The sequence below is a fragment of the Pelodiscus sinensis genome, chromosome 23 (genome assembly GCF_049634645.1).
Source record: "Pelodiscus sinensis isolate JC-2024 chromosome 23, ASM4963464v1, whole genome shotgun sequence".
Taxonomy (NCBI): Eukaryota; Metazoa; Chordata; order Testudines; family Trionychidae; genus Pelodiscus; species Pelodiscus sinensis.
In genome coordinates this window covers 11852312-11866420 of record NC_134733.1, presented here as the reverse complement: position 1 = coordinate 11866420, position 14109 = coordinate 11852312, and the positions used below count along the sequence as shown (strand labels likewise).

The following is a 14109-nucleotide window of genomic DNA, read 5'->3' as shown; positions in this document are numbered from 1 at the left end:
CCCGCCAACCCAGCAGTACAGCCCCCTTACCCCGAGAGCGCCCCTCTGTGCGCCCCCTGCCCGGCGCAGCCCGAGCCTTTTCGCAGCGGATTCGCAAAGAGAAAAGAAAAAGAAAAGAAAAGGGGGGGAAAACTTCCTGGCTCGGGATCGCAAATCAGCTGCGCATTCTGCAAATGCCACCGGGTAAAAATAACCTGCGGCTTCGCCGGGGCCCGGGCACCGACTCCCCCAAAAGCACCCCGAGCCCGGGCACACCGGGGGCAGCGGCTCCCCTACATGAGCGCATCGAGCCGGGAACGCAGCGCAGCTCTCCTGGGAGCGCACCGAGGGGGCCCGGCACCTCCCCGTCCCCGAGCGCACGGCTCCTCGCTTCCAGCCCTGCTCCATCTCCGCTCCGGGATTCGAGTGTCCGGAGCCAGCGGGGGGAAGCGCCGCTCGCCGGACCCCAGCCCGGCCCACGCACTTTGGAGAAACTTCCCTGGCACCGATCGCCTGCCACCTCCGTCCGGACACCCCCAGCCTGTCTCCCCCGCCGGGATCCCCAGCCTCCCGCCGCCCCTCGGCGCTTCCCCTTAGCCTCTCGCCAAGTTTCTGTGCTCAGAAAGCCAGGGGCATCGCCGCTGCGCCCCCGCGGGGCTGGGACCCCTCGCTCGGGAACGGGGAACCTGCGCCCCTGGCAGGGAGCGGGGCAGGGCGGTGGGTTCACGCGTCTCTCAGCCCAGTTCCTTCACCCATTTCCACCGCCGTTTTTTTTTTAAGTCCTGGAAATTGTCCGGCACAACCGGCCTCCCCCCCAGGCCAACAGCCCCGGAGCCGGCGCCGCTCCGCCTCCCCGCGGGGCCCGCACCCCCAGCGGAGCAGATGGGAGCACGGGCACCACCCTGCCCCCTTTGGCCAGTCTAGCATGAGTCCTGGACCCTGTAGCCCCTTCCCCTCGTTCACTCCCCTAGGGAGGCAGCGCGCTTCTCCCCCCCCCCCCCCGAGCACCCCTCAAAGTTCCCGGGCCAGGGCAGGGAGCGTAACCCCTCCACAGAGAGGGCGCGCACCGGAGCCCCAGGAAACCTGCGGTGCCCTCCGCCCCCTTCCAGAGTGCTGCCCCCCCGTCCAACCCCTCCCCCAGCAATGCCCACCTGCCGCTACCATGTGCCCCCCGCCCCTCTTCCCTGCCAGGGCCATGCCCCCGGCTGCACCCCGTCCCCCTGCCCCGCGGAGTTGGGGTGCAGCCGGGGCGGAGGGCCGGGGACAGGGTGGGGGTCCCGGGGGGCAGGGGCTGAGGCAGGGCAGAGCAGACAGGCTTACCTGCACTTGGGGCGGCTTTGGGTGACTTTCCAAGTCAAGGGAAATGTGTGTGTGTTTGGGATGGAGTCTGCAGCGCGCATGCGCCATCAAACTTGCCCTGATCCCGGATTTTTTTTTCCTCCCCTCTCCCCTTCGCTTTGATTATTGAATTTTCCTATTTCTAACAGGGGGGCGGGCGGCGCGCAAAACCCGGACTGGATCCTGGCCACTCTCTGCCCCGGGCTGGGGAGGGGAGACCAAGGGGCGGGCGGCGGGGTGGGGGGGCGTGGAGAGCGGCAGAAGGAGCCTAGCACGGAATGGACTCGGCTCCAAGCAGGCAGGGCACCCAGGCAAGGGAGGGGCACCTGCAAAACCCGGACCGGATCCCGCTGCCCTGGCAAGAAAAAAGGGAGGGGTTGTACCCACTTCCAGTTAACAAGGACAACTCCGCCTTCTCCTGTCACCGGGGCACTTCCTTGATCTGCCCGTCCCAGGCAGATCCCTGAGCCCACTTGTGTTTTCTCCTGGGAATCTCTTAAACTCCCCAACTTTAGGCAACTTGCTAAAAGTTGTATGAAAGAACCTGGTTTTTACAACCTAGTGAACTTTGCCACTCTAGTTTCCTGGGGCTAGATTCCGGAGCTCCTTCCTTCTTCTAGGGGATGAGTTATTCCTTTCAAGTGACAGAGATCAATATATTTTACAAACCTGTGGGGCTGCTTAGATTTCATTAGCACTTATAATTAGGAAACCACTCTGTGATTTTATTATAGTTTATGGCCCCAATCCTGCAAGTTAATATGAGTGTGCAGCCATAGGCCCCGATCCTGTCATACACACCATGCCACAGGCCCTTTATCTTGGGAGCAGCCTTTAGCAGGTACATGGGCCTACTCTTCTTTGTAAGGGTAGTGTAACTATCCCATCTGGCATGGATAAAATTACACCTATGTATAAGAGTTTGCAGAAGCAAGCCCTTAGTTTACATTTTAATAATCTCCTTTGATATTTAGTCCTACAGCCATCTTATATTTTAATAAACCAGTTACTATATAGTTATAGTTATATTTCATAGGCCCAATCCTCCAAAGCAGTCCACATGGGTAGAACCCCTCTATCCACATGGATTGCTCTACTGGGATTGGGGCCTTCATTGTTAGCTCTATATTTAAGGGCCTGATCCTGCAGATACTTGCCAATACAAATAACTTTGCTCTCATGCACTCACAGGGACTACGTGGGATGTCTTAAGCGTTTGCAGGACTAAGCTATGTATATGTAGAACTATAAACGTAGGTCCCAATCCTGTATCTTGTTCTGTGCACGGGGACCAATGCCTACAGATCCAGTGAAGTCAATGGGGTTGCATTTGGGGGCAGATTAAGGGCAGGGCCGGTCCCTTGTAAACACTTGAGTAATTTTACTCATTTCAGCCATTCAACACCACAAGTTCCACATCAGTTCGTCCACACAGAGCTCCTTGTAGGACTTTCTCATTGATTCCTTCCTGTCTTTAGTGATTTGCTGTCTCTGGTCTTAGACGATAAACTCTTTGGGGGCAGGGACTGCCCTTTTGCTGTGTTTGTACAGCACCTAGCACAACAGGGTCCCGGTCATGACAAGGGCTTCTAGGTGCTATTATAGTAAACGTAAATAATAAATAATTATAATTCAATCATCTCACTGATTCACTTATATGGCTACATGTTTGAGGAAGAGTTGCCAACTCTTGTGATTTTATTGTGATTCTTTAAATATTTGACATTTTCCTTTCACCTGAAGTCATGTGATTCCATGAGACTATCACCTTTTCTTTATTAAAAAAGTTTCTAGCTCTCATGGTTGCATAGAGAAGTTCATAAACACGAGCCGAGCGCACCCTAAAGATACATCCAGAAGGCAAATAACAAAACCCCAAATTAATTATTTTTAAAATCGTATGAATTTTGAGGCAATCTCATGATTTGGGGGGCCAGATTTATGAATATTAAACAGCTGAGGTCAGCAATACTGGTATGTTTAGTTAAATATTTAGGCCTTGATATTGCAAAGACTTATATATTGATGAACACTATGCTCAGAGAGTAGATCCACTTCCATAGGGGTTCAGTAGGTAAAGACAATCATTTGCATGTGTGCTTACAGGATTGGGGCTTATGTTTATGTAGCTATTGTTTATTAGTAATTATGGTTTAGTTATCAGTTATTAGTTGCAAACACTTTGAAAGCAAGAAATAGAGTCAGAAATAGGAATATTTTTTTAAACTCCACTGAAACAATGCAAGTACTGAGCGAGATTGTTGGAGGGACTGAGTGGGAAATGTTTAAAAGTTACCTTAAAAAAACAATTCTTAAATTGATGTGCTGGAGAGATGCTGTCAGGTTAGAAATCACATATCTCTAAAAATACACATCTTTACCTATAATTGAAATAAAACAGTGAGGGTCCAGCTGTGGAACATCTAATCTATTGATCGTATGGCTTAATGTTAAGTATCTGTTTAAGTTCTATTGATGGCATTGGAACTTTGTTTTAAATTGTTGCCATCAACATATTTAACCATGGAAAACATTTCTCCTGGTGATATGGTTTGGAAGAGTTTGCTTTTAGCAAGACTCAGGTTGCAATTGGATCTGCAGAGACAGCCACTAAGCCATCAGGAAGCCCCAGTGAAGTCAACAGGCTCCATGTGGGTGGAAAGTTTTATCTGCATGGATCCTACTGTACAATCATGATCTAAGTTTGGCAATAAATTTGGCCTGATTATGCCATTTTAATAGGCCTGCTCCTGTAGAGACTTATGCATGCGCTTAACTTTATACTCTGTAAGTATAGAATCACAGGATGTCAAGTGAAGCAGATGCACAAGACTTTGCAGAATCAGGGCCTGTGAATGGCACTTTCTTTGAAGTTACTGAGGTCTGACCAGGCAAGTCAAATGAAGGGACGCCACTCCCGCTACTCAAAATGCGCCGCTGGAGTCGGCTTACCTTAAGCCAAGCCATGGCAGCGTCCACACAGTGGAAAGTCCGATGGGAACACATGCTCCTGTCGGTTTCCCTTACTCCTCACAGAACAAAGAGTACCTGAAGTAGGTGGGGGCTGCCCTCAGCAGTCAATGTATGGGTCTATATTAGGCCTGCTAAATCAAACACTATAAGATCGACATCTGGAGGGTTGATCGTCTGTCAAGTGTAGCCATGCCCTGAGAGTCTTGGGTGCAAGCCATCAGCAGGACAGGAACCTAATTACACAGAGGTAACAGCCCAGACAAAGGCCCTGATTCTGCAAGCTGCTCCATGCTGGTAACCCCCATTGCAGCAGACTTCAATAGCATTCCTTGCAGCTGTGAGACCCCTACCTCACTGAGCAGTTTGGGAGGCCAGGGCTACAGTGTTCTGGTGAGGAAATGGAACTAAGTGACTGAGTGGGATTTGTTCTAGAGAGTTATAATACATGAGTTCCTAGCATGACTCAGTCATGTTGCCTGTTGATTTGAATTAATAGATTTTTTTGTTCCTATTTCTTTTCTTCTTGAAAATAAATTAAAAATAATGCCAACCCCACCCTTCGCCCTCAATAAATCATCTGTACTGTACTACCAACCACAAGTCTTCAAAAATCACGAGTTGGACCCTCCCCCAAATTGTGAGATTTAAAACTCAAGAGAATTTTAATTACTACTATGTTGCTGGTGAGGTTATTTGCCTTCTGGTTTTTGAGACTTCAGAGTTCACATTCTCAAGTTTTTGTCTGCATTCCTGAGGGTTACAGAGCAGGGATGGGGAACCTATTTTGGGTCGGGGGCGGGGGGGCACTGGCTGACATAAAATTCAGTCGGGGGTCACACACAAGTGATTAGCAAAAAAACCCAAAACCTCACTGATCCCCCTGACTGAGAAGGAGAAAGACACTCCCCACATTCCCCTCACACTCCAGAACCTAGGGGGCACAGGCTAGTAGATTTTGTGTGCTCCAGCCCCGCAGGGAGACAGTGGAGGTGGGGGGGGGGGCTGGAGAACCAGCGTGGGCTTCCCAATGCTGGGGGGGAGCTCCAAACCTCAGGGCCCTGATCCAGGCAAGCTGGGGCTGCATCTGCCCTCAGGCCTTAGGTTCCTCACCCCTGCTGCAGAATGAAAGAAAAAAATATGTAGCACTTTAAAGACTAACAAGATAGTTGAATAGGTGATGAGCTTTCGTGGGCCAGACCCACTTCTTCAGATCATATTCTGAAATAGAACTGGCATGACCATCTATAACAAAGGAATACAATGAAGACTTTCTTCACTGTATTCCCTTGTTACCTCTTTCAGAATATGATCTGAAGAAGTGGGTCTGGCCCACGAAAGCTCATCACCTATTCAACTATCTTGTTAGTCTTTAAAGTGCTACATATTTTTTCTTTTGTTTTACCAAGAGCAATCTAACAAAGCTACCTCTCTATTACTATTCACCCTGCTATAGAGTTAATTTTATTTTTAACACAAGCTGAGATTTTCATACAATCATAAGATTCCAGGAGCTGGGGCTTTTAAAAACCCCCATCAGATTTCATGACACTCATGATAAAATCATGAGAATTGGCAACACTGTAGAGTTGCTGGTAACGCTATGCTAGCTGAACTTCTGCCAGAGAAACTTTCTAGTGTTTCCTGCTCTGATTCTGTTGTTCCCACTCGGTAGACATCACGCCTTCCATGCCACTCTCCCGCGTCCATCAGTGACAGCCTTCCCAGAATATTCTCTCATGTGGCTGAGCTGTGACTGTGCAACAGTCTTACCCCTAAGAAACTATTCACACAAGGGAAGTGAAGTTAAAAACAACATGGAGAAGGGCCTGGATTAAAATGACAAAAGCCTGGGAAGTCAAGCGAAAGGCTCTGTCCTCAGCTCACCCTGCTGTAACCTGGCTACTGCTGTAGTTAAACAGGGCAAGAGGGTATCCATATAAGGGGTACCCTTTGTTAGGAGGTATAAGGCAGCAGAGAATCAGGCCCAAGAAGCCTTATTCCTGACCTGCTCAGACTGGACAATAATTAATAATAATACTAGCTCTTCTCATCAGCAAGTCTCAAAAACACTTTACAAAGGATTGATATCATTACTCCCATCTTCCAGATAGGGGAAGTAATGCATAGAAAGGAGATGTAACTTGCCCCCTGCTCACCTATCAGGCCCATGGCAGAACAGGGAATAGAATGCATGTCTTCTGTGTGCCAGGCTAGTGCTCTATCCACTACACCACACTGCCTCTCCTGGAAAACTTTCCTTCCTGTGAAGAGGCCACACCAGACCTATGTCACTTTAAGCCCCTAATAACAGAGCTGAATTTCTCCTATGACAAATTAGTGGCATAGATGATGAATGAAGGAGGCTCTGACATTGGGACTCTATACCACTCAACCAAACCAAATTCAGCCCCTTGATCCTTTTCACACAGGCCACCAAATAGGCATAGGATTGTCACCACTGACAACATACCATCCCTTCCCCATTTGTCTCATTCAACCCCTGCCAGGAGAAGGTGGATGTTACAGAGACATGAAGAAGAAAAGTGATAGGGATTTTTTTTTTGGTCGGAAAATAAATAAATGACTGTGCAGAAATAGCAGCCACTTTTCAACGGTAAATAGCATCATCCTATCTGGTTTCATTTTTGGTTTTTACTGTCAGAATATCAAAAGCAATTAGAGCATATCACAGAACCACAGTCTGCAAAGTGCCATTTTCTCACATGCAACTTTTTTGTGAGTTGCAAAACTCCCAAAAAATTAATAAAAATATTAAAAACCCCAAATCCACAACCAGCCCATCTTCAGCATCTTTGCGATGGGCCAGATCCTTAGCTGGCACACACTGGCTTCTCTCCACTGACTGCAGTGGGGCTAAGGATGTTTACACCAGCTGAGGATATGGCTGATTGTTTTGACACTTTATGTCAGTTCAAACATCAGAGACTATTTGCTTGGAAATTAACAAAACAAAACTAGGTAACCAGGCCTGATACAATTTAAGTTCCAGGCCTACAGAACAGCCAGGCAGATACTCTGCGGCTGTGTCTACACTGGGCTACTTATTCCGGAAAATCAGCCGCTTTTCCGGAATAAGCTGCGAGCTGTCTACACTGGCCCTTGAATTTCCGGAAAAGCAACAATGCTCTACTGTACAAAATCAGCCGCTATTCCAGAAAAACTATTCTGCTCCCGCTCGGGCATAAGTCCTTATTCCGGAACACTGTTCCGGAAAAGGGCCAGTGTAGACAGCCCAGTAGTCTTTTCCGGAAAAAAGCCCTGATCGCGAAAATGGCGATCGGGGCTCTTTTCCGGAAAAGCGCGTCTATATTGGCCACAGACGCTTTTCCGGAAAAAGGGCTTTTCCGGTAAAGCAGCCTGGCAATGTAGACGCTCCTTTTCCGGAAAAACTGAAAACGGAATAGTATTCCGTTTTAAGCATTTCCGGAAATTCATGCCAGTGTAGACACAGCCTGCAGGTGTAAGTCAGTGTTGAGCTTTGATGATTTGTACTAGCTGAGGATCTGACCCTATTTACAGGTACTAGGTGAGACCTAAAGGCCTGATGATAGGAATGAGATTTAACTCCAGCTCCACCACTGACTTGGCGTATGACACATTACTTCACTTCTCTGTGCCTGTTTCCCTGTCTATAAAATGATACCCTTGCTATTTACTTACTATTTACTGTCCATGATCATGAAGTGCTCTCCTTTGACATTCTGCTTATTTGCTCCCTTATTACCATGTGTCTGTCTTGTCCCTAGATTTAAAAGCTTTAGAGAGGTAGCCGAGTTAACAGGAAAAACTTAAAAATCAACAAATAGTCTAGTAGAACTTTAAAGACTAACAAAACATGTAGATGGTATGAGCTTCCGTGGGCACAACCCACTTCTTCAGATGAAGTGGGTTGTGCCCACAAAAGCTCATGATACCATCTACATGTTTTGTTTGTTAGTCTTTAAAGTGCTATCAGACTATTGGTTGTTTTTTAAGTTTTTCTTGTCTCTAGTTTGTAAGCTATCCAGGGCAGAGACTGTCTAATAATGTGAACCCCAGCTTCATTGAGTCCTCTGGATGCCCTACATAAAATAAAATAAAATAAAATAAAATAAAATAAAATAAAATAAAACAATAATTGGCAACAATAATAAAACAGGTAAACAAAGCATTAAATAAACGTAAGCTGTTTTGCTCCTCTGACTGTGAAGTTGTGAAGTGTCCTCTCTGTGAGAATAAAATGAATACAAAGAAAATAAAATATATTCCCACTAAATAATAAAATAATAGTTAATTTGTGCTGATACAGAATTGCCTTCACAACTCAGTGTTCTTTACAATCCCTAATTAATCCCATACCAAGCTTCCAAGGCAAGTAGGTTTTATTGTTCCCAATTTATAGATGGGAACACTGACTCAGAGTCTTGCTTAAGGTCATGCAGTGAGTCAGTAGCAGAGCCAGGTACAGAACTGGCCCATCCTGACTGTCAGCCCTTAGCTCTAGAGACTTGTTTACCCGAGAAAGTTGCATAGGTTTAACTTAAATCAGTTTCAAAGGGATTTCATTAAACTGGTCCAAAACCTTGTTTAAGGGTTCAAGTTTATTCAAGTTTAAGGAGTGGGATAGTTAGTTGGACATGGCTTAGATCAAGTCTTAACTAAATGAAGCTAATGTGCACTAAGCCTAGTGCACATTAAAAATAAGAGTGCCCACAGGGGAATGGCTTGTTTTTCAATAAATCAGTTTAAAACTATACCTCATCTACACCACTCCCATTTTTGCATGTGAACAGATCCTGAGTCACTGGACCACAATGCCCCTCCCAAACAGGCCTTATCCACATGGTGGAGCAGCATCTGTTGAACCAAAGGAGTGATTTGAAACCACTGCAAACTCTAGGGGACACTCTGATTTGAGTTTAAATCAGGCTAATTTTGGTGTCACTTAGATTGGTTATGAATCAGTTGACATTAACATAATCTAAGGGGATTCACAGAGGCTAGCACTGGTTTAACTAATCCAATTTAAGTGGAATAGGTGCAATTTTCTCATGTAGAAAACTGCACAGAAAGCAGAAAGAGAGCACTGTCGAGTCCTTCCTTCCCACATTGCAGAGGACCAGGAATATTTCCATCTGGCAACATAAGGAAACAGCAGCTTCTGGGACTCGGACACTTTTCTGCATGGGCTGTTCTAAGGCAGGTTCCTTTTCCCCTTCCACAACCCTGCTGGAGTCAGTGCCCTCCTTGCTCACTTGGGACTCACAAATAAGCTGGCTCACCCTGCCTACTTTTTGACCGACTCCAAGAGATCTGTGCCAGCCTGCCACGCTGTGAGTGGTGCGTTTAACACATGGGCAACACCAACCGGGCATGTCTAAAGCTGGGGTTAAGCTGGCATTAGCGAGGAGAGCATGTCCACTTAGCAGGGTAATGGAGAGCATTATTTATAGCTCGGGTGCAGAAAGTACCGTCCTCCCTTCAGACAAAGCAGTGTCCAGTAATGACAAAGTAATTACCTTTTTATTATTTTTCAATAGGATTCAGATCTAGCCTGTCTATTCCTCACAGGCCTGAATGTTCTGATGGCTTACAGCTTTCCTCTCACTGTCACTTGGCGCTAAATCCTCCAAGAGGGTGTGGAACTGTGAGCCCCTCCAAGCTGCCATGCAGTTGTTGCCACTTCCAAACAGGCCTGGGCTAAATTCTACACAGGTGAGCAGACTCAGGGAAGGCCAGGCCCTGCTGCCATAGTCCAGGGCTTATCTGGCCCATGAGAACTGGCTCCAAAACCCATTGAAAACAATGGAAAGATGTTACTTCCTTGGTGGGGAGGGATAGCTCAGTGGTTTGAGCATTGGCCAGGGTTGTGAGCGCAATCCTTGGAGAGGTGATTTGGGGCAAAAATTTGTCAGGAATGGTACTTGGTCCGGGGGGGGGGGGGACTGGACTTGATGACCTTGCAAGGTCACTTCCAGCTCCAGTAGATAGGTAATCTCCATTAATTTAAATCAGGATCACACTCTTAGGGAGACCCTTGCTCCAGCACCACCCCTACTGACACCATAATGGGCCTGAATTTGCTGGGGAGTGGGGCCCCCAACTTCTGTTAACTTAATTGGCAAGATGACGAGGTTCCAGCACTTAAATGGTACCAGGATCCCATGCTGCACTTAGGGGGTATATTTCAACCCCACATGAGCTGGGGGCATAAACAATGTTTGTAAAGTGCTTTGAGATCCTTGGCTGGACGTGTCAGATCTGACAAGATCAGCTTGTACAGTCAGTCCCTGCTTAAAGGTGTCAATTATCAAGTGGGGGTGAGGGAGGTTTCATTTTTTCTTGTTTTTCTTACATTATTAATTAATTCATCCACTTGACTGTTGCCTGGTAAGTGCTGGCAGTGTTCTGGCAGTGTTCTTAGCTCTCTAGGAGACACACAATGAACCACAGTGCTGACGGTCCAAGGGTACACCCACTGAACTGATACAGGCTAGTAGCCCCACAGGAATTACTCACAGCGGTCAAGCTAAGCACGTGCCTATGCCTTTCCAGGTAGAGGTCTATTGGACACAAAGCAGGTGCTCCGATACCATGGTGATGGGTGCAGTATTAGAGACCGGCTAGGAGAGAAAGAGAAGACAGGCCACATGAGAAAGAGCTGCGGAGACAGTAGCTCAGAGATTTGGTGCCCAATGTTTCACTTCTTGTGGCAACCCTGGGAGACGCGGTTCTGCAGGAGGCTCACGCATGTGCACGAGGAAGCACTTAGAGCGGACGCAGGGGAAGGAGATAACTTGGGCACCAAGACTGGCAACCAGGGTGCCATTTTCACTGCCATTTTTTACTACATAGGGAGGAAGAGTCATCTGGAGTTAAAGGCAGAGAGGCTGAGCACCAGCAGGGCTGGGTTCTACTCCTGGCTCGGCCAATGCCGCCCTGCATGGCCTTAGGCCTCCAATTTTTTAAATTAGCCTCTGATTTGGGTGCTCAACCTGACTCTCTGAGGGCATGATCCGCATCACGACTGAGCACTCATGACAAAGTCAAAGGGAGCTGCTCATCAGCATTTTCTCCTTATTCTCACCCTTCTCTTTGTTCTCATGTCTCCCATCTCTTCCCCTCCCCCCCCCCCCCGTGTCTTCACAAAGCCCCCGGAGTGTGGGCGCAATAACCCACGTAGCCCCCCAGCCTTTTGGATTTATTTTGAGATCGGCTGTTTGTTTGTTTATTTCCCTTCCAGAGCACCCGGCGAGGCCTGCATGGCAGGAGATGTGAAGGGAGGTGATTATGGAAGACTATTTCTCCTTGCGGCTCATTCACAACAAACAAAGAGCAATGATTGATGATTAAAAATGCATTCTCTGGGCTTGTTTTCTTTTGTTTTACCATTATGGAGATATTATAAATACTGAATACTAATCAATCCAGACCTGGCGGGACCTTGCAGACCTTCTGTGAGCCAAGGGCTTCGTTCTTCTTTGCAACCTCTGCAATTCTCCCTTCCTTGCTTTGTTTCTAAATGAAACAACTAGCCAAGCCTGCATCCCAACCAGGTAGGATTGTCCCCTCCTGGGCTGAATGAATTCACACCTCCTGGATCTCCCCCACTCCCTACCCGGCCCTGGGCAAGAGTCATAGCTCACTCTCTGTCTTCCTGCAACCAGGGACTTCCCCATTATGGTCCGTCCCGCCCCGTGGGGGAAACAGAAATTTACTCTGAAAGCTGGACAACTTCTTATGGAGGTGCTACCCATGTAGGGAGGTAAAAGCCCCAAGAGTCTGCACTCACAGCTGATTGCTGGGTTGGGGAGGCAGGGACCAGAAAGGAAACTTGGGCCGATGTAATGGAGACACAACTTGCCCAGCACAGCCTGCATCGTAGCACAATCCTGGTAGCCCTGGCTTCCCTTTACTCCCCAGCTCTCTGGTGGGGAAGGAACTAAGGTAAATGAATGGCCCCACCACCACAGCCCAGTCATTCTAGAGCTGTGGTGTCCAACACGCTAGCCACTAGCCACATGTGGCTATTTGACCGGTTGAGTGTGGCTAGGTGGCTTGAATAATGTGGTTATTTGGCCGGTTGAGTGTGGCTTCAGAACTGGTTGGACACCACGGCTCTAGAGCACCGAGGGAGATAGGAGCGCCCCAGAGTCATGAGGAATCAGGAAGCCCCTCCATCCTGTGGCTTTGCTCTCCCCACTTGAAGAAGCGGAAGTGGCCATTTGGCCTTCTCTAACAATTAAATCTTGGACGTCCATCACTATCCATGGGTCCTGCTCTAGCTGCCTCCAGTGGGACTAAAAGGGGATTTAGTCTCCATGTTCTTTCCAGCCAACATGCCTCCCATGCTACCTCACTCACTCTGGGGCCCAAAACCTCCTCAAGGGTTTTGCTGGGGGATCCTCTTACTGGCTTTTAGCACAACATTTATGTGTCTCTCTGGGCATCTCTGTGCACAGCTGAAAGGCCAGGTCCAATTCTGCAGCGTCACACAATGTTCAAATCAACAGCAAACCCGACAGCACCTGCATTCTTTTCTCATTAGTCAGTCAAACTGACAGCTTGCCCCTGCTCAGAATTGCCTTGGACTGGGCACTACAGGCAAGTTTGATTAAAATCACCAGCACCATTTAGGCGATTCTCCCTCTCCCGGGTCCACAGTAACACCCATCTCTGATCATCCCCTTCCTGTGGAACTTTCCAAAGGCCTCAGAGTGGGGCCTAGCTCTGTCCTGCATTGAGTCGACAGTAAAACTCCCCTATGGCAAAGCTCCTATGGCTCTCACCAGGAAGACAGCTTGGCCCATGCAGCGTGCTGCCAAAGCCCCACTCTAAAAGCAGTGCTGGGTACCTATCTTGCTACCTGCTACACACAGACTTACCCCAGGGCACTCACCAAATCCCAGTGAAGTTTCTGGGGCACTGCATGTCTACCAGCCTGGGTCAGATTGCAGAATCGGGACCTTAGAGGGCGCCAACATAGCCTGTTTTGATTATGGCTGGAATCGGCAAAGGAACAGCTGTGTTCAGCTGGAACATACCAGGAAGGAAAAGCAAGAAAATCTGAGCCAGGCAAGCAAGAAATTTTAGTCTGAACCATACTTCAAGGAACCGCCATGCCTTCTTATCTTGGAGCCTGAGGATTTATTTTATGCACATAATTCCCTGATCATCTTGATGCAGCATCTATCCCTTCAGAGAATGGCATTACACTATCTAGTCACCAGTGCTCAAAGTTTACAATCTCACTATCATCTTAACAACTTTAAATATGTCTGACTATATCGAACAGTGAGAGCCCGATCCAAAGCCCACTGGAAGGACTCCCATTGCTTTGGATGGACTTTTGGATCAAGCCCCTAGCTGTTCATTACTTTCGTTAAATATTGTATCTCAATATTGATCTTTGCCTCTCATGTTTCCTGGGCATGCATGGAATCTTCCTCTCCCTTTGAAATCCATGAAGCTTTTCCATAGATTCATAGGTCCCAAGGCCAGAAAACTCCCCCAAAATAGATTCAGTGTGAATTAGAGCACATCTTTTTTAGAAAAGTATTGATTTTAAAATGGCCAGTCATGGAGAATTCATCACAACCCTTGATACTTTGTTCCAGTAGCTAATTACCCCCACTGTTATATTTATGCCTTGTTTCCACTCTGAATTTGTCTAACTTTAACTGCCAGCCATTGTATCCTGTTATATACCTGTCTGCTAGACCGAATGGACCACTATTAAGTATTTGTTCCTTCTGTAGCTTCTTACAGATTGTGATCAAGTGACCCCTTAATCTTCTTTTTGTTAAGCTAAATAGGCTC

The 14109-nt window shown here is 47.6% G+C and overlaps 1 protein-coding gene and 1 long non-coding RNA gene across 4 annotated transcripts in view; one reads left to right on the top strand and one right to left on the bottom strand.

The window, feature by feature from the left end:
* CASZ1 (castor zinc finger 1) overlaps positions 1-1498 on the bottom strand; it is a 272945-nt gene extending 271447 nt beyond the window's left edge. For 2 of the 3 annotated variants that reach the window (XM_075906425.1, XM_075906429.1), the window contains exon 1: positions 1300-1498. The gene's annotated coding sequence lies outside the window, so the exon portion shown is untranslated. Of the gene's footprint in view, positions 1-30; positions 161-1299 lie in introns of those variants that run through there. The other variant, XM_075906426.1, reaches the window with a different exon arrangement.
* LOC142819418 (uncharacterized) lies at positions 66-11627 on the top strand. The gene is made up of 3 exons (XR_012897301.1): positions 66-183; positions 9862-10005; positions 11534-11627. It is a non-coding gene; the product is annotated as an uncharacterized LOC142819418 (long non-coding RNA).
* The last annotated feature ends 2482 nt before the right edge of the window (positions 11628-14109 follow it).